We start from the raw sequence: 22,465 nt of genomic DNA on the forward strand, positions 1-22,465 counted from the left end.
AGCTTAGCATTATACAGTACCAGAGTTTTTAATGGTATTCTCCTGTCTTGTTTCACGAAAAGGAGAAACAATTTGTTAGCAACTGAACATTCAAGCTTATTTTTAAACCCGGAAAGCTGTTGGTTAAATGTTACTCAAAGTGAAACAACAGACCATCGGACCAAAACAGAAATAACTCCTCTACAAAGTTTCTTGATCTTGTCAGCACATAGCAGTAGTCTGCAGGAATATAACACATGAAATGCAAGAACACAAAGCTGCTGCAAATTTACAAGCAGAGTGACTTTATGTAACCTCCCACACCAGCCGTCTCTAATTTTAAAGTAACAACACTTATCGCCAACGCTTGGGCTACTCTTATACCAACAAGTAATGGAATTAACAGTCACATTACAATGGCCCTATATCTAAAAGGCCAAGTATATTCGGTGACGGGATTCGAATCCACGACCTTCAAATTGCGAGTCGAGCACCCTAACAACCAAGCCATGCCAAGTCTTCGAACATCTATTAGAATAGATTTTTGTTCTGGTGTTAGTAAATTGATGCATTTTAAGCTGAAGGCAAAATAACCAACAAACTGCCACATCCACAGATTCTTGACTGTCAGTAACTATTTTATATCATTTTATTTCCAGCGTTACATAACTGTATTCAAAATCCAAAACTAAACAGTCTCGGGTTATGCTAAAATATATCTCATGTGACACATTTAATTTTGATAGAATAGTTTTGTGGTATTTGACCCACATTTAGGTCTGTGTTGTGCTATCAGTACATCTAAAACAAATTAAGTCAAAGCTAAATATATTCTGATTCTTAACGCTTCAAAGTATTCAAGAACCTAACATTAATGCAACTTCGGTATGTATAGAGCAGTATAAAGATTTTGTACCTCCCAAGTAGATGGATTCCCTTTGATAACATAGGAAGTAATTTAAGGCTATAACATAGGTTACAAAGATGTATATTGATTTCATCAAGGTGGAGCTGTTGTTTTTGTTTTTCTGAAGTTATACGTAATGACAAATAGCACCACATCCCTATTTTAATCATATTGAGAAAAAAGAAACAATGTGGAACATAGGGTCAGGAAAACAACCTCTGTTAGTATACACTACTGGAAGTGAGAAAAAATCAGGTTACTAATGTTATTAAATCTCTTAGAGGTGAAACAGTGCGTTTTTTCTAAAGTGGATACACACTGTGTTGCTTAATCTCCATGCTTTATGTCGCCACTTGCACACGTTTTACACATTCGAAGTACAGGGAGACCAAATTTTCCTTTGAATGTGGAGTTAAAGCCTGCGGTGGAGAAAAGTCCCTATATTCAAGAAATGTCTTTCACATATCAGTTACGTACTCCGCATAGGCCGATTCTAAATTAGGTTATGTCCTGTATTCTGTCTCTATTCTGTCAAGGTTCAACTTTAGAACACGTTGTGTCATTTACAAAAAACACTTTATACTGTTTATTATACAGAACTGCTGAAGCCGCATTTTCAACCAATTTTTCCTTTTATTATACAGTAAGATATTTAATTCCACGACACATTATTTGCTTCAATGGCAAAAAGAACAGTGAAAACATAAAACACTAAAAAAATTCATTTCGTTTTCAAGAAATCACTATTGTTATTTTGAATTTCGCGCAAAGGTACTCGAGGGCTATCTGCGCTAGTCGTCCCTAATTTTGCAGTGTAAGACTAGAGGAAAGGCAGCTAGTCATCACCACCCACCGCCAACTCTTGAGCTACTCTTCTACCAACGAATAGTGGGATTGACCGTCACATTATAACGCCCCCAAGGCTGAAAGGGCGAGCATGTTTGGCGCAACGGGGATGCGAACCCGCGACCCTCAGATTACGAGTCGCACGCCTCCTATAATTTTATTCAGTGTTAAGAGTTTTATGTTTCCAACTTCTATCTAAAGAGCTACATTGCTAAGCGATATTAAATCATATCTACAGAGGCTTTTAAATTTTGAGCAACAGTTTTTTCTGCTTTTATTAATGGAATTTCGAGCAAAGCTACTCGAGGGCTATCTGCGTTAGCTGTCTCTAATTTAGCAGTGTAAGATTAGAGGGAAGGCAGCTAGTTATCGCCACACGCACCGCTAACTCTTGGGCTACTCTTTTACCAACAAGTAGTTGGATTGACCGTCACATAATAATGCACCCATGGCTGAAAGGGCGAGGATATTTGGTGTGACTGGGATTCAAACCCTCTACCCTTAGATTGCGAGTTAAGCGCTGTAATCACTTGGCCTTGAGCAACAGAAACTTTAATTCCAGAATCTGTTTACCTAGTATAACCACTATTTCTGTCCTCAGGATGGTCATAACAATTATGTACGAACCTTCGAAAATTGATGTAATATTGGAAGACAAAGCTACAGTGATGTTACAGTTAATGTAAAGCTACAGTTATGCTATAGTCAATGTAAAGCCATTGTGATGTTACAGTTAATGTTTGTGTAGCTAATAAAACCCTGTAATAAACTAAAAATGATAAAAATCTCATTTTCAATAAGCTCAGAACTTAAAGTACTTCAGTGATTATTTTTATCTCAAAGCAACAATGAGCGAATAGAACTAAATCACTCAATTGGAGATAAAGGTATATCTATCTGTTCTTAATTCTAAAGCGTGTGGTCTCGTGTGTTGTGAGAGAAAGTGTAGTTAAAACCGTGTAGCCAACCACGTAACTATTGTGACTATCGGAGCAGAGAGACCATGGGCGTTCACCGTACCTTTGAGGATTGACATCGTCCTATGTAAAAGCTGAGAATCTAGTAACACCCTACTTATAGAAGGTCCACGTGGCATGGTAAATGACAGCTACAAGGGTGATATATAGCATAATTGTGTGAACTCTCCGTGACGGAAATTCTACTTTTTATTATACAGTGACTGCTTGTATAAGTCTGTAGAGGGAGGGGAGCAGTGGCAGCGCGTGACATTTGTGAGTGTATGAATATCTAAATATACATGTGTTCATGCACTAAATGTTATGTTTTTAAATGTCCTGTTTATTTTGTATTGGTTTTACTATGTAACCCTCTGATAAAATGTCTCTCTTTCATTTAAACTTTCTCCAAATAACATGCCCATATTTTTATTAGTACGACTAAATGATCAGTTCAGTGCATCTGTATAATATACGGAAAACTGTTCACGCAATTTGTTTTTTCTGATACAAGAGTTATAGGTTTTGTGTTTGATATTATCTAGTTAAACAAGAAAATCGTTCATTATTTATAGAAATTAGGCTAAATGTATTAGTATAATTTATATAAAATGCTGTGTTTAGTTATATTTTTGAAAAAAAAACATGTCGATACGAGCTTCTCTTAGTACTTAGTTTGAAAATTAAAAAGAGAAAGTAGCTAAATAACCAAATATTATTAAGTAAAATGACACAGTTTTGCACTCGAGCGAATGTTTATATGCGAATTTAATGTTTTTCTTAAAGTCATATAAAGGACTTTCAACGAACGTTTTTAACCAATGAATCCTATTGTTTGAATGGTTTTGCTGTGTTTAAGTCCTAGATGTGTGGTGGACCATGGGGAATGGCATGACCTAGTAGATTTCTAGTGAAGCCCCACTTTGGGTCCAAGGAAAACTCCTAGTTGTTGTGTCAGAATGGCCATGTTCACTAGCAGTAACCACTGTAGCGCGAACAAACAAGATTCCTGAGACAGGTAAAGTGGCCTCGCATCACTTAGACTTTTTATAATTATTATCATTAAAAACAACATAATTTATGCGATTCTAGAAAATTCTGACCTGATTTCAACCCAAATGGGGATAAAAATAAATAAACGTTTCAGGGAAGATTTAGCCACTTCTATTTCCTTGAGAGTAAGTAGGGTACCTGATGAGTAAGAACGTTTACTTGTCCATTGACAAAGGATTTCTCTTTAAAAGACCATGTTTCCAAAATAATTTATATTTATATTTCGAAATTCTGAAGAAAATATAATTGTTTGTTTGTAATACAGCGGAAAGCTATATGATGGGCTATCTGTGCTCTGCTCAATACTGACATCGAAACCTGAATTCTAACCTTATAAGTCCGCAGACACACCGCTGTGCCACTGCGGACCAATATATTTAAATGTTACTTATCAGTGCAAAGTAGTTTCAAAATTCGTTATTAAGCATCCAGAATATAAATAGTTTTAATAATTAAGTCATTAATTTACTCCGTTATTAACTAATTTTCGTTTCTTATATTTAACATTCCCGTCACACCAAACATGCTCGCCCTTTCAGCTAGGGGGGAGGATATAAAGTGATGGTCAATTCCACTATTCGTTTGTAAAAAAGAGTAGCATAAGGGTTGGCGGTGGGTGGTGATGACTAACCGTCTTTCCCCTAACCTTACACTGCTAAATAAGGGACAGCTATCTCAGATACCCCTCGTGTAGCTTTGCGCGAAATTCAAAAAACAAACAAGCCTACATGTAATCACCTTTCATTTTTAATTAGCAACATCACGTGTTTTTTCTTTTCACATATGGAAATCTATTTATCACTCGCGCTAATGTTCTTATAAGCGAATCTATGACTTTTACATCTTTCAAGATTCTTGAACATGGACATTATAATGTTATTTGGTTTAATAATTTCACCTGAAACATCCTGCACGTAATTTCTTAATCTAAAAGTTTAACATATAGAAACATGATTGTTAATTTACTGATCATTCCTCTTTACATTCATTATCATTCTTATTTAAGGAGACTTTTCACTTGTTTCTCTAGTAATAGGTTTTTACTTTGATTTAGTTAAATACCTAGATAGCGAGGCACAGTAGCCCTTCTTTTCTGTGGTAGCTGTGCATGTGAAATTGAGGAATCCTACTTCGCGTTCCGTTACCGCAAAATTACGTTCCACACTTTGGAACTGTGGGTGCGTCATAAGAGAAACAGCCAATTCCCATCATTTAATTAAAATAGCTAAAGGTTGCCGATGGGAGCTGTTGTCACTTCTATTCCGTCGATCAGTTCAAAATTAGGAGCACTTAATGCGGATAACTTTTTTCTTTGATGTAAGACAGCAAACGCACTTTTTAAAAACAATTAAGCGATCAACCACCTCTCACAGTTGATCCTACAACACAGATATGTCAACCTCACACTATTCATAGGAGGACTCTAAGAACTGAAACAGAAAAATTTACACAATGTCTGTTCGCACAAACGTAAAAATAGTAGTGGATTAGTCGTGCCTGTTAATGCTACGTATCTACGTTCTCATCTTATTTGCCATTTTAATAATGACCATTAAATTCCAAAATGAAACAACGACTTTCCATGACAGTTACGTACATGCTTTATCTAAGAACACTTCGTTATCATGTCAAAATGGGGGATGGAGAAAAGGAACTGGCCTCAGTTACCTCTCCTGGCCCCCTCGCCTGTGCACATACTTATGTTTTATATTGGTTTGATTTGTTTTGAATTTCGCTCAAAGCTACACGAAGGCTACCTGCGCTAGCCGTCCTTAATTTTGCAGTATAAAACTAGAGAGAAGGCAGCTAGTAATCACCGCCAACTCTTGGGCTACTCTTTTACCAACAAATAGTGTGATTGACCGTAACTTTATAAAGCTCCCACTGCCGAAAAGGCGAGCATGTTTGGTGTAACGGGGATTCGAACTCGTGACACTCAGATTACGAGTCGAGTACCTTATCCACCTGGCCATGCACGGCCATGTTTTATATTGAGAAACGTATAACACCTGGGACGGAATTATGTAGAAACATTAAATAATTTATATTTCAGCTCATTATACATGAGTATTTCAGCTCAGTATTCTAGGGGGACAGTGGTATGCTTACAGATATATAACACTAAAATCGATTTCCCGTTATAAGTATTTCTCTAATACAAACAAATACAGTTGAAAATTCATTATTTTTTCTTTTGCCTGACATTCATCTGCGAGGAGGACAAACAAACCTTTCTTGCCAATAAAGGAAAATTTTCATCAATAAATTAAATAGCGACCCATTTCTCTTTAAGAAATGTTAATGAACCCCCAGAGAGCACGTGAGTTTGTGTCTTATCTTATACTATACTTCAAGCCATTACCTTTCCCCCTGATACTTATTAATGTCATTCAATGTCATGGATGTTAACACGCTCATCTTTATTACTATGTTAAAGTGGTTGATGTAGTAATTACAATGAGATAATGATAAAATGACCTTGAAACTTCAAAAAACCATCAACTATGAGAGAAGATGAAGAAAAGCATCAGATAAACCCAAAGTACTGGTGTATTTTATTGTTTGTATCTTCTGTTTGATACAACGTTATCATAGTTTGTGATTTTCAGGGCATTTATTTTCTACATGTATCATAGGCCAATTTGACACGCTATTATATTTTCTATCCTTTTACTTTTTCTGAGTTTGCTTTTAGCCTGAGATAAAATAAAATATTAGCTACCATTTTATTAAGTGATTAATTTCTGTTGGAGGAAAATACGCGAATACAGCCTCAATAACATAAAATGTTAATTAAGGATAGGGTAAAACAAAGACCCCATAAAAAGTTGGTATATTAAATTAGTTTTGAAGCTATCACAAAGTGATATTAATCCACTTAGGATTGTGCTATCTGTATCAAATGATACATACAATAATATAAATTAATAAAGAATGAAACACGCATTTGTTTATTATACTTTATCAGTAATGTAAATCGGCCACTAGTATAACTAAAATTTACATGCTAAACAGCTTTCTCACCTTTATAAACAACAGCGCGCCATTTTGAATACGTTAACCTGCAATCTTTATTTCAACAGATAAAGAGAGAGATAAACCGTAACCCCAACAATGCTATTTATAGTTCCCCAACGAAACCTACAATATTAGTCATAGATATGCTGCTACTATTACCAAGATATGACGATTTCATACTAAAAAATAAATAAATCTTACTATAGAATCATGCTTAAACCTTTTTATTATCATAACGGAAAAGGACAAAGACTTAGGAAATCCATTATAGATTTTGTTTAGTGTTATTATAGCTTGCTTCTATTCTTTGAATCATTGTAAATAAAAAAAAAAAATCTCAGAATTATTATCGCTCAAAATATGTGAAAGTTTTTGCACGTAATATATGGACTTTGATCTAAAGATATACTTTATTGTTAAATATTGAAGAGCACTAAAGATAATTAATTCATCTTGTCGTACTTTTTATCAGTTTATGAAGAAATGTGTTATGCCTAGTGTCGAAGATCAGTTTTTGATCAAGCTATACATATAAACAAAAGGAAGTAAGTAACCTTGCTAGTGTTATTTACGCAGCTTGTAGGATTTGCAATATTTTCATTAATCTCGATCTGACAGACTGGAGGGAAGGCAGCCAGCTAGTGAACAGCACACACTCTTGAGTTTCTCTTGTTAGGCCAAAATACGATATGTGACAGTCATTCTTATAGCTCATGGTCCGAAGTAAGAATCGCGGTTTTGAAATAATAGAAACATGAAAAATCGGATAAACAGTCCCAGCATGATAAGCACTAGGCCAGTCCATGATTAGTGCCCCTCATTTCAAAGTATCGAGTATGTTATATAATATTTTTCTAAAGCATATAAACGTGACTTTCTGTTATCATTATAGAAAAATCCTATTAAATACATTTATATTTACGAGGTTTTTATCAGACTTTGATAAGTTGCGTAAGACAGTTTATTCAATAACGATTTATATGATTTTTCTCCCTTTTAAAGAAAGCGGTTTGCCATGTAAATTAAATTTTTTTCGGCCTATACTCTCTCTACATTTAAATATAAGAGTGGCATATCAATGATTTATAACAACTTAGAAACTGACATTAAGGTATTTTTGATTATTTATTGCGAACTTCAATTACGTTCGATAAATGCCTTAGCGCAATTAGAGACTATACCTGAGGATTATATGCTGTTTATTGAAATCAATGAAATATACAGACAATATACTGAATTACTTGTAGCACAGGGAATTACAATTTATTTAAAGGTGGTAAAAATGTGCACAAAATACTTTACCATTAATATTTTTAAATAATTACAATTAAAATATTTATTTAAACACATTTTTATTTAAATTATTTTTTGTATAAATAAATTTGGAAACATTGTGTGTATGAAATGTTTAGGTACACTTATACAAAGTTTATAAACTGTACATTCGATGGATCGTCTTATAACATAATTAAGATATTTTGAACATCAAAAATTGATTTTATTTATTTTGTTTTAGCGCATTCTAGAATCATAGATTACTGAAGGAATAGAAATTGAGGTTCTAGCTTTCGTGCAGTGTTGACGCTGATAGGATTGTATTAGACCACAAATTTTGTTCCTGTATAGCATGTGTTATTTCTTCATTGCTTATACTGTAAAAGCATAGAAAATGGCCATTATTTCCTTCAAACTTTGCTTTTGTGACCTAGATTATGAAGTTTAGAAATTAACCTATTTTCTATGTAAAAACGGGCACATTTGCACATTTTCACTTACATAAGGTCTGAATAAAACAACATAGAAATCAAGATTTACATGTATTTATACTAAACTTATACAAAAATATTTAGAAGTGAGTAATTTTTCGAGATTTGCGACTCTAATGTAAATCACTTTCACGTATCATCCCCCAAATATATCCTCCCATCATGTTTTCGTTGTACGCTTCCAGGTCACAAAAGCAAAGTTTGAAGAGAAAAATAGGTCTTTTCTATTTACTTTAGGCATAAGTAATTGGGAAATAGCACTTTCTGCTCAGGAACAAGAAAAAGTAAAACTTTTGTTACATAGTGTTATTTTTCAGATGGTCTTTGAACAATTTAATGATGCTTACATCCGAAACTTTAGAATTTTAACCAACTAATCCCGTGTTTTTAACCATATTTCTTAATATATTGATGACAATTATAAATTTTTGAAGCAATACGATAATTTTAAGAAAAGGAAAACTATATTTACAATCTGAAACAATTCTCCATGTTACTTGTATCTTATAATAATAAAATGGTTATTGGGGGCTGTTCTTTTATCTCCAACGAAATATTTTTTTTTTTTGCTTATAAATCAAGATTAAATAGGGCTAAACTCAGGTGGTTTGTTAGGTTGTGATTGAGAATATTTAGTTATACGGCTTAGTTGCAAGTGGATTTTCGGGTACTCATTTATTGGAAATATAAAGCAACATAACTTACCAAAGTAGAGGTATGCATTTTGTGTTCAGCACTAGCGATAGTTATTTAATTGAAAAGCGTTTGTTCTTGGCATTGAAGACTAAAACAGATTTTAATGCATATTTGAAATGGTTCTTTATTAATAACTGTAAGCATGCAGATATTCGTGAACTGTTTATTAAAAGATCTTCTTGAAGTTAATTTCAATGCAACGATAGTTGCAAACACGTAACGACTGTTGATTATCCTTTCACAAATATGGTATTGGCGTGCTGTTTAAAGGTCGTGAATCTAGGTAGGAACAGGTAAGATATAAACTGAATCTGAGAGTCGATTCGATGATATTTTCCTTGGGCCTTGAAACAAACCCTCAGTTGAATGGACAAAATTTACCCAATTTTTATAGCCATGGTTGGCTTGTAGCCCCTGCACGAAAACTTTCAGATAATCTTCTAAAAGCAAATTTATCATTTAAGACATTTTTCTTAAAACTGGATTGCCTCTGGTTGAAGTAGCATAGAATAAACTTAATATGTACAGCTCGAGTGCAACCATAACCTAATTGGTTAGTTTCTTTATGGTACAGCTACTGAAGTTATTCAGTTCTTGAACTGCTGACTATTGTGAAGGCAACTTGCTGACAGCACCCACCGACGAATAGTGAGATCAGCCGTCGCGTTTTAATGCCCCTATGATTGAAAAGAAGAGTATTTTTGGCGCATGATTTCGATCTCGCAACCTTCAGATAACGAGCTGAGTACTATAATCACTTATTCTAATGAGTCTAAGGTAATTGATCTAATAGATCAGACACGTATGGTCATGACCACTAAAAATAATATAATAAGATAAATTTAATAAGATAAAAACGTACTAAACATGCAATAAAGATAATAGACTAGAAGTTTCTCTAATTGTTATACATTGCTATACGTGGTTCAAGATATTTATAGGTAGAAATATTAAGTCATATCTGTTAATTATTTCTATGTATTTTTTAGTTTTTCTTTAAACACTTATATTGTAGATACTGTAGTTTACCCTATATGCACGTAAACATCCGTTTTGAAATTAGACTGGGTAACAGAGCAAAGGACAATTCGGAAGAGCTTTGTTATTTAGGAAAGTTGGAAACAAGGATAAAGTTCTGGTATTAGTACATAAGATGTCAAAAATAAAGAAAAAGTTCATTGGTAGTGTTATTCAAGCAAAAATGTAGAAATTGCATAACACGAGCTTTTATCCATTATTTTAGTCATATGTAATCATAATTCAAATCAAAGGATTATTGTTAAAGGATTATTTGGATCTTAAGACTAGCATAAACTAAGCAATCTTATTTTGGTAACAAAGCTACCCAGGGTGTGTCGAAACGTTTTTAGTTTATGAGATTTGGTAGCAGGTCACAGAGTTTTGAACAATGCTCTATTGGCTACTGGAACTTTCATATTATTTCTGTGCTTTCATTAGTCTGTTTGGATTTAGTAACCAGAAAACAGACCTCACGTTGTTGGTCCCACATTAAAAGGAGGAGACTGGGCAGTTTTTTTAACATGATTTTGTTATTTACCTAAATATATGTTTGAAGTACACGTTGTACGTTCTAGTGGTTACAATGCTTGACTTACAAGCTTGAATCCATCGTCCAAGATGCCTTCCCTTTCACCCGTTGGAGCGTTATAATGTAACGGTCAATCTCTCTATTTCTTGGTTAAAACGTAACCCAAGAGTTGGCGGTGGATGATGCTGAATAGCTAATTTCTTCGATCCCTCTGATAATTTAGGGATGACTACCAGGAGACGACATGGGTGTCACCAGGTAATTCTGCCTGAAAACTACCTATGATAGATCAGCATTTAAGGTGTCCTCGCGGTTTAGAGCGACATCGAGACAAGAAAAAGCTATTTTAAGCAAGAAATTTGGACTGTAACTTGTTATAAGGCACAAAACTGGTGTATACACTTCTCATACGGATGTGACTTGGATTTTTTATTTGTTTTATCAAGGGTTGATTGCAAAATAACATTTTTTCACCTCTTTACCAAAACGAAAGACTGTTTTTGAACTAAATAAAAATTGAAGCAACGAATTGTTTTGTGCCCAAAAAAAGAATAAAAAAGCAACTGGTTTATATCCCTTTATGCTATGGGACTGAGCTTTCCCCCCATACATACATCCCATTGTTATCAAAACAAATAATGGAAAGTATATTGCTTTCCAACTGGAGAACTGAAAAAAGAAAACTTTTATCTCAACCATAGGATGTAGTATTTTCTATTTTCCAAGCAGTAAGTGTCATTTTAAAACTGTCTCTTCATGTTAATCAACAAGTGAAGTGTCTTTCTTTTCTTCTTTTTTTTTCTAAGTACTGAGCATAATTTTTCAAACTGAATCTGCTGAAAAAATGTTCTTCCTTTTCTTTTCCTTTCCAGGTATTTATTGCCATTTTTCAAACCATCATTTTTATTTTTATCTTAATCAGCAAGTGAAGTGTTCTTCCTTTTTCTTTCTCAACTCGGGACGGTCAGGTGGTGAAGGCACTCGACTCGTAATTTGATGGTCGCGGGTTCGAATCCCCGTCACACCAAACATGCTCGCCCTTTTAACCATGGTGACGTAACGATGCTACTCTCGATCCCACTATTCCTTAGTAAACGAGTAACCCAAGAGTGAGTTGGCGGTGGGTGGTGATGACTATCTGCCTTCCTTCTAGTCTACTGTTGAATTAGGGACGCGAAATTCAAACATTTTCAAGTATTAGGTAATTTGTAATAGAGTGCTTCTTTCTTTCCTTTTCTAAATAGCACGTGGATTTTTTTTTTTTTTTTGCCAATTCGTTATTAAGAGATGATTTTTTTCCTATCCAAACAAAGATTGGGAACCGTTTTTCTTTCTAAGCAGAGTCTATGAAATACCTCTCTTTTGAAACAGTAAATGGGAACATATTTTATTTTCGAAGAGTAACTAAAAAATAGCATGAAAAATGGCTCTTATATTTATGTCTTTCTTTTCTAGTCGAATACTGCAGAGGGCTTTCAAAACCTTTCATATATTGGAAGGTTTCGACAATTTATAGTACACTAAGCCTTCTGGGTAAGTTTTAATATATGACGGTCGCCATCATTATGATATGGTAGCTGGGATTTCAAAAGAAAGTACTGAAACAACCTTACTAATAGAGCCTACTGTGCCACTGTAATAGAATGAATCTTCTAGTGTAATTTTTCTGGCGGTTTAACGTTACAAAACTGTCCATATAGCGAAGATAAACTGCCTGATTGCGGGCCCACCGGAGCGACGGGCGCGTGTCAGCGAAGTAACAGGAGACTTGGGTTCGATGTTAAATATCTTGTTAGCTTAGAGTCACCGATGCTATCCGATAACTAATTACCTTGTGATTGAGCGAAGAGAAGCCTGCTCTAGTCAGTGCTCAAGATTGGGAATCGAATGACACTCTAGTTGGCTTATCGTTACTATGCTTTGCTGTAAGCTACAGAAGACTGTAGATATGGCATACTTGTTGTATTATTTGTAGAGCACTGTAGTATTGCATCCACTAATTTGTACTAATATTATACAAAGGTAATATTATTTTCCTGTATGTAATGCTTTATTTCTCTTTAATACAAAAGATTCAAAACATAACTGACTTTAAAAGGTATTAAGCTTTCTGTAGTTTGTGAGATGAGCACAGGGTGGAAACATGAAGGATTGCGCCAATAAGCACTTCCTTCTCACGTGGAGGATCACTGTCTCGTGGAAGATAAAAGACATTTCGTTTACTAATGTTATGTGTGGTCTGGCCATATATTGTTCTATTAATTCTCTATATTCTGTCGTGAAATAAGACAAAGGCTAAATAAGATACAAAAAATAATATTTTAAGTATGAAAAATAATACACAAGTTAATCCTGTTAAATGGAAAGAGCCAAATAATGAAAATATTTTATATTAATGTTAGAAATATGACAAATATTTTATAAGCTTACGAACTGTAGCGTCCTAAAACCAAACAAACAGAGAAGCAATTGACTTGTAGTATTATTTTATTTCTCTTAACACATAGATAAGTAGGTATTTCTGAAAAATAGTTAGTACGCTCTAACTATGCAGGTAATATATTCTTACAGAATGATACTTGGTAACTCATAGCTATGTACGTTTTTACTGGCTGATACAGTCTAGCTATGCAGGTACTACGTTCTTACTTAGTACATTACCGATATACAAGCAACACGTTCCTACTAAATGAAATACTCTAGCTATACAGGTACGTTTTTACTGAATGATGCATTCTAGCTATACAGGTAATATGTTCTTACTTAGTATTAGGTTGTCCAGAAATAAATGGCGTTTTTGAACTGCGAAGTTTGGGGAAGTATAAATCAGTGTTGTAAAACATGCTTTAATCAAAGTAAGCACCATTTGTTTCAACACACTTTTGCCAACGTTTAACAATGCTGTCTATTTCCCTGTTGTAGAGATCAGAGTTTCTAAGGTCAATGAACTCCCTGAAACCTGCATCTGCAGCTGCCTGGTTTTGAAAGCGTTTACTGTTCAAAAAGTTGTCATAGTGCTTGAGAAAATAAAAGTCTGTAGGGAAAAGGTCTGGGTAATAAGGTGGATGGGGCAGAACCTCGATTTCCAATTCATTCAGTTTTTGGAGCGTCAACCTTGACAGGTCTCATAACGCCGATTTTGTTGATCTTCAGTCAGCTCATGCGGAACTCACTTATCCAGCTTTTTTATCTTTCCAATCGCACTCATGTGGCTGAAAATGCTTGATTTGCTTGTGCCTAGCTTTTCTGCAAGCTCACATATTGTTGTGCGAGGGTCTGTCTTAAATGTTTCCCATAATATGTTTTCATCTAAGGATGGCTTCCTTCCACGACTTTCTTGGTCTTCAAGATTTTCATTTCCATGTCGAAACATTTGGAATCAACGCTGAACTGTACTGTACGTTCAGTAACAGCTCGATGGCCGAATGCCTGGTTGATATTCTGTGTAGTTTTGGTAGCTTTTCGTCCAACTTTGAAGTCGTGGAGGAAAATCAGACGAAATTCCTACTTGTCCATGCTGCCTTGGGGGTTGCGAAACTTACTCTCAGTAGAGTCGAAACAGCAGGCAATTAAGACACCTTGTAAGCGACAAACGTTGGATTAAACCAGCCAACCAACGATAAGTTACTCAACTTTCAGCCTCTAAATGTCATCGTGAGAATTCCGACATTTATTTCTGGATAACTTGATACATTTTAGCTGTACAAGTAATACATTTTTATTAAATGAAATATTCTAGCTATATGGGTAATACGGTCTTACTAAATGAAACATTCTAGCTTTACAGGTAATACGTTCTTACTGAATGAAATATTCTATCTATACAGGTAATATGTTCTTACCAAATGAAATATACTAGCTATACAGGTAATAAGATCGTTACCAGATATGCACGAATTTGACTAAGTAGACATTTATGAAAGTGAGATTATCAACTATGTGTAGTACGATACAATCTAACAGAAGCGAAACTGTTTAAGAAAGCCAAGTGCGACGAGATACAATACTGTTTAGAAGATAGCAAAAGCGAAATAATCAACTCTGTCTACAAGAATGAAACAATTAACAGAAACGAAACTGTTGAAGGAACTTTAAAGGTACAATGTATAATATTGTGTAGGATGATAAAAACCAACGTGTACAAAGCACAATACAATTCAACAGAGAAAACAAAAAACGAAAATTCTGTAGGAGACCAAGCGTATCCAACAAGCAACCTTTGGTGTCATTTATAGATATATGTTGCAGAGTTCATATCCCATACAGAGAAGAAACTTCTCAGCGAAGTCGATGTCCTATTTCTGGTATGCAGGGTCGATCAGTGACAGTACGGGACCTCGAACGCTTCGTTGGCGTATAGTTCGTCGGCACATGAACGGCGGAGCCCCCTTAGTTTCTCTGCTCAACCAAGCGGAAAAGCCAGGTTGTTTCCATTGGCTCTCGCTAAAGCCTGTGGGAAATCTAGAGATAATAAAACTCTACGTAGCTTTTTTTAAATAGAAAAAAAGATAATACAGGTTATGCTTTGAAAATGTATACACTTGGATACAAAAATGAAATAGTATGTGTTGAAACTAACTTCATATAGAATGACTAATTTTAGGGTTTTATTTAAATTCTCCTTTACAGACTTGACAGATTGGGTTTCTTACTGAGAAGCGGATATGTCATTGTCAGATCAATTATCACAGGAAACAAATTCATACCTAAACACTTACAGTATAATTTCTGAACCTCTGAAATAGCTTCAGTGGCACAGTGTGAGAAACCGGGTTTTGATAACTGTAGTCGGCAGAGCACGGATAGTCCTTTGTGTATCGTTTTGTTAAATAACAAAAGAATCTTTGAGATATTAGTCCTACAGCCTTTCGGCTGAGATAGTCGTTGAATGTTTCGTCCAAACTGATTGAAATTACTCACGTTGAGAGACTAATAAAAACCCAAATAATATACTTGAAACATTCTATTTTGTCAAATCTAAGAAATTATACATTAAGCAGAGCAGACGACATAGGACATTTAAAATAACACATGAAAAAGGAAATTAAAAGCTTATGTCATCATTTAAATACAGAAAAATAAAACCGTATATTCCTTAATTATCAGATCCAATCATACATAGAGGTAAAAATAATATAAAGAAGTAATTACATTAGTTTGCAAATACCATTAGAACCAGATAAATCCTTTTCATATCTTATAAACAACGCGTAAGCCTATTATAAGATGAGTGATAAAAATTATAATGACTTCCATAAATTCATTGGTAAACAGACTAAGTGTGCTACTTAGAGATATCAAAGAAGAAGCCTGCAATAACTGGAGAATCGGAAGGATATATGTGGCAGGCATACTCGTCCTCCGGCTGAAAGAAGTAACTGTTGAAGAGAAAGAACTGTGTGTTGTTAAATATTTGTGAAGAAATTAAAAGCGAAATATTGTTTACAGAACAGAAAGTAATATTTTTACTGAAGTAAATAATTTGAAAAAGGCACAGGAACTGTTTATTTACTACTCTGGGTAAGATTAACGACATAGGTGGTAACTAGTGTCTGCTACTCACTGAGAGTTTGTGCATTTATTTGTCAAGAAAAATTAAAAAGCTTAAGAATAATATAAAATATATAATTTGGTATATACAATTTTTTATTATGTAAAATTAAAATGATAAAATGTTTGGATATGAGAAAAAATCTAGCTGAGTAGGTTCAATCAACTTTGTGGAAATTAAGACCTAAAACATTTGCTACTGATTGGTTTGCGTTTTTTCTTATACCAAAGCCACATCGTGCTATCTGCTGAGCCTATCGAGGGGAATCGAACCCCTGATTTTAGCGTTGTAAATCCGGAGACTCACCACTGTACGAGCGTGGGGACAAGTGATTTGTCTTACACATTAAAATATCACAAAAGAAGGTATTCACTGGTAGAAACAAAGGTAAATGAAATCATTTTAATGTTCACAAATTAATAAATTAAGTCGTCCACCATTTAGTAAAATACTTAGACCAAACATAGAAAAAGAAACTTTTTGGAAGTTTTTAAAAGTCGTGTAAGTCAAACTATTTTCAATTATGAAAGACTGAGTGTGCTATATTCAAACAATATTGAATCTGCAAATCACAAAGCCACATGACAGCCACGGCCAATATAATGTCGTGGTAGAATGGCACTTATCAAAACTACATTTTCGCATTGCTTAGAGTTTGAAGGTGATGTAATGCTACCAGAAACTGATCGCTTTTGGGAAATCTATGAACATTCCTTCCCATCTCAAAATATGTCTACTCTTAGATAATAAAGATGTGTTCAGGTCAGGGATTTAGAATTTAAAAGTCGGGAATATACCTTGTACTTAATGTCATTGTAAAATAAAGTGAATATTGATTAACGTGAGGCATCAGAATCATCCAGACCTACAATAAGTCATAGTGCAGTAATGGTAAGCAAAATGTAAGTTCTGTAAGAGATGAGATCCACGAACATAAAAGTTAGTGGCAAAGCCGTCCAGGTATCTTAGTTAACAGTACGCAACATAAATATGAAGGATATCCATCTGTAAACTTAGTCAGCAGAATATGGTTCATGAAGTTGAGGCTTTCAGTCATACTTCTCGTTAAACTGTTACATATTTAATGCAGATGAAGAATAAAATGAGTATTCATATCATTCTATATGAAGACAAACCGATAAAGTCGTCGGACATAGCCTATCTTGTGCACTAGGTAAATAATGGAAAAGAGGCAGAAATGAATGGTGCACTTTAACTATACCTGTTGGAAAGTGATATTTGGTTAATTTAACCAAATTTTGAAGACTTTTTTAAAGGCGCTTTGAGGAATAAGTTAAGTGCCACTCGAATCTGTTTGCCCCCGTGTGTAGTAGGGGTATGTCACTTAGTAAATTATAAAGCAAAGATTAATTTATTAACATGGTGTACAAACACGGGCATGTGCTACACGAGGATAAGAGGACGGCTGTAGTTAGATGTGTACAAAATAGAGAGATAATAACAATGTTTAATAACATAGATGTATACCGCGCTATTAGAATGTTTGTAGATAATAAAACTCAAACTTAATAAGATGCTGGAAAAATATGGGTGTGGGTTGCCAGGTGTAACGGAGAGTAATGAGGTTTCTTAGCAAATAACAGTACGAGAAGAAGAGCAAAGCTGTCAGACGAAGATGGCATCAAGTTGCAGGAAAAATATGGGTGTGGGTTGCCAGGTGTAACGGAGAGTAATGAGGTTTCTTAGCAAATAACAGTACAAGAAGAAGAGCAAAGCTGTCAGACGAAGATGGCATCAAGTTGCAGGAAAAATATGGGTATGGGTTGTCAGGTGTAACGGAAAGTAATGAGGTTTCTTAGCAAATAACAGTACGAGAAGAAGAGCAAAGCTGTCAGACGAAGATGGCATCAAGTTGTAGGAAAAATATATCATGAAAATATTATACGCAAAATATGTGTTAATAGTGGATAATACAAAGAAATCTATGTGCCCAATACTGACAATATTACGAAGATATGGATATAACTAAATCTTTAACAAAGTTTTTTTATTTTAATGTACTTGATTTATTGTTAGTAATTTAGTTAATTTATAGTGATTTTATTACTTCAAATACGGTAATAGTTCAGAAGGTAGACATATCGTCCTGTTCACAGGTAAGTTTCTCAGTAATAGTGACTACAGAGGACTAGGAATAATTTCTTAGAGTGGGCTTTTCTGTTTGGCTCGAGCTTCACGCGCTGAAGCAACACACGTTTCTCAGCTGCCTGTTGAAGAGACATGCGATATCATACAGGTGTGTGACAGACTTGTCTATATATGCACCGTCGATGTACTTGAGAAATTGGCTGCTATCATACTCAGAACAATAAAGGTCTGAATTAAAAACGCTTGTGTAGGTGGATGCACAAGAGGGATAAACTCGAATGGCAGGTAATAAACAAAACATATTTTTACTTTACCCATATGGAGTAGTAAGCTCACGTAGAGAGCAACCTACTAATACCACCTGTTGTTCCCATAGATCTTTCTGATACCTTTGGAAAACGTTTGGAAAAAAAACACATCCAAGCACACAATGATCAAAACTTTTTTACAATATTTAAAATGTGCGATCACAGTAATAAAACTAGTAATACGTATATAGTTAAATCATATTTGTTTAACTATAGAATCTTCATCATTAAAAATTTCACAGCACATAAGGAATTTCTTAAAAACAAACAATGAACAAAACTTCTGAAAACTTATTGATTCAATTCATATTTTGTTGAACATTATTAGCAATATTAGTACAAATGTTTAGATGGTGTACAAACATTTATCTATAACCAAATAGCAAGTTTCATGTGACAAAATGAAAACATAACAGATGACAGTGTTAATATAGATTAATTAGATACATTGTTTAGGATTTGTTACTAAGACACACCTGAAAATGTACCTGTTTTAAGTTGGTAAAAATATTAAACTGATCAAAGTACTAGAACATTGAAATAAATGAACTGAATTTCAGACATGATGTAACAGTAACTAGATCCCAAGTAATTCCATAGTACAGTGAGTATGGATCATCTTAAGTAAATTATTTATATTGAAGTTAAATCTCTAATAGCGGTTTTATATTAAGAGATTTATATATCTGCTTATTAGTATTTCAGTGGTGAATTAGGCAGTAATACTGAATATTATTGTATTTTGGAATAAACTTAACAATATTAAACTGGATTCGGAAAGGATAAATCTGGATACAAAAAGGGGAGAATAATGCTAATTAATTTCTACATAAACATTTACTTACCAATAAAAATAATTAGATTAATGAAATCTGAAACAAATAGTTATGTAGAACATTTGGCCAGGTTAGAGCCTCTTAAGATATAGCTATCCATATTTAGAAACGCTCATCAAAGTGAATGTTAACAATCATCAATATCTACCGCCTGCGCCAGTAGTCCTAACTGAACAACGCAATTCACTGTCACGTTTATAACGCTCCTTCAGGAAAGAGAGTAACGTATATTCAGCTGCTTATTGCGTCTTGAAATGTTTAATTTTCGACGGTTCATAATTATAGTAGCATTCTGTAACAGAATAGATACTTATTCAGGAGGAATTAATTTTAAGATACATAGAAATACATATAATAAGCATATTTTGGTGCATTATTTAGCAAAATAGACATGAAAGAGAAACAAAAGAGAGATACACTCGTGTTTTGTAAAATAATGTCAATAACACCACTTTCTCACTGGTGTTATCGATATTGTTATAAGATGCAGGGATTTTCAGTATATGCTTTAAAATCTCTTGTTTAAAGAATCTGCTTATATGATTTTTCGATCGGTAACAGTGAGAAACTTAGAGATACACTGATCAAACAATATATTCTTAAACCTAAAAAGACTCTAATCAAATAGTATGTTCTTAAACTTAAAGATACACTGATCAAATAACATATTCTTAAAGTTAAAGGCGCAGAACTAGTGCAGTCTTTAAGTCATGGTGTTAAGTCTGCTATTCTTTCCAGAACTATCTAGCCAGTTCAAATATTAGAGGGGGAACTAGCTATAAGTCTCCATATTCATGTAATGACTCCTGAAAGAATAGCTCATCTGGATTAATTCATCTCTGAGACTACTTTGAAAGAATAGCTCATCTGGATTAATTCATCTCTGAGACTACTTTTACATTCCTGCAATTGATGACAGTTATTATACATGCTTTTTCTACTAAGTTAAAATAAACATTCTTTATTAATAAAAAATGCTTTCTTTAATTTCCATGCAATTTCCAGCTGCTTATAGATGAAGATACTAATATACAAATGAAGAATCCTAACCTGTATCTAACAGAATATTAACATGTAAATAAATGGTACATCATTTGATAAACATCTAATGAACATGAAAAGCGATGTTTTGAATATCACGTAAAGATAAATTGTTCATTAATGTTTGTTAATTACTTGGAATGATCGGTTGATAAAATGACAAGAGAGAAGAAATAATCTAATTTACACACTTTCATGTTGCCAGGCATTTTTACTGTACTGATATGTCAGTTAAAGTGTATAACTGCTTTATTGGGGTCCATACATGCTCATATAATTATAGCATTCACCAGTTGTTCATGATACAAGCCAAAGTCACTACGACTTTCAATGAGACATTACAGGGGTTTCTGCTTAGCAGAATCATCGTTATGAAGCATTTACAGTGAGATTGTAGCGATTGGATATCAGTCATTGTTATAGTTAGCAGCCAATTTGATCACTTAAGTAGAATAACCTATACGTTCATCTATAATTATTAATTAGAAGGCTCAGGTTCGAATTCCGGTAATTGTTACCAAAGAAAAAGTCTTTCTCAGAACTTTCCTCAACACAGCAGCAGATAGTAGCCAAATCATAAGAATAAGAGCCAGTCAGTAAGTAGAACTTAATAAAAAAAAAGAATAAATAATCTAAAGTAATCGTACAGGTTCATAACCATGACAACATTGTTAGCAAATACTATTTGCTGCCACGCTGTGTCGTCAGAGTATATTATTAGTGCAACTTAAAGTGAACGAGCTTGACTTTAGGAATGGTGTGACAGACCAAGATAAAAACGTCCGTTGTTTTCTAACTGACAGACTCTTTCAAGTTCGGCAAACACTGGTCTCACACAGAAACAAGAAAACAATTTTCAGTGGTGCTTAGATCGCAAAATGTTTACATTGAATAACTGGAAGCGTAGGCTGTTGTCTAATGAGTTTAATTTCATAATGTTCTCTAAACTGACAGTAGACCAATTTGCCCCTGAAGAAGAAAAGTCCACCTTTCGAAAGCACTCGTGTTATAGTGTTTTTATTCATTTCTATCAAGACTTCTTGAACCTACGTGTTTTTCTAATATCGTGAGGAAACCATAAATATAGGGGAAATCATATGAGGCATGTAATGTCGTTTTTTTTTTATGTTCAAGCTGTGTACGTTGCGTACTGCAGGTAATATAATAGCGTGAAGCACATTTCTGTGAAAGGGGTTGGATCCTTATATACTTCTGTGCGATTGAACGGGTGCTGTGCAACTATCATCCTCTCACATTATATTGATTATAGAAAGCCATCAAAGAGGAACGGCATGCGTTGGACATGACATACTTTTACACCAGAGTCTCATGCAATGTAAACTGAGCTGTACGGCTGTTGTCAAGCTGCACGATTGCCAGATGGAAAATTATCGGACGTAGTAAGATAGAATGTAACAATATGGTAACGCTCTAAACTAGTTAAATATGCCTAATGGTACTCAAATTAACATTCTTTGTTTCAAAATGGATTTAATTTTATAGGCAATTGAAAAAAGAAACACTAAAAGTAAAACCCTTTGAACTGTATTTTAGTACTAATAATGTTCGTTTAGGAGAAGAATAGGAAGTTTAATAATGCATTATCTATCCTTTCTAATCAGGATCTCAAAATCAGTAAATATGAGCAAGGGAAAGTTGTCTCTTCTGCATAGTAGTAAATTTAAGGAACAAGTTATCAAACAAAGAAGGACTAAAGTGCCTGCTAGCCATTCTTTGCTAAAACTAAACTCCCAGTTAATCCCTGAAGCTAAGATTGTGATAGTTAAAATGTTGCTTTGAAAATGAGCATGAAGAAGTGCCTTACAGAGTACTTATGATGGATTCTGTAG

This window comes from Tachypleus tridentatus, chromosome 4 (assembly GCF_004210375.1).
Source record: "Tachypleus tridentatus isolate NWPU-2018 chromosome 4, ASM421037v1, whole genome shotgun sequence".
NCBI lineage: Eukaryota > Metazoa > Arthropoda > Merostomata > Xiphosura > Limulidae > Tachypleus > Tachypleus tridentatus.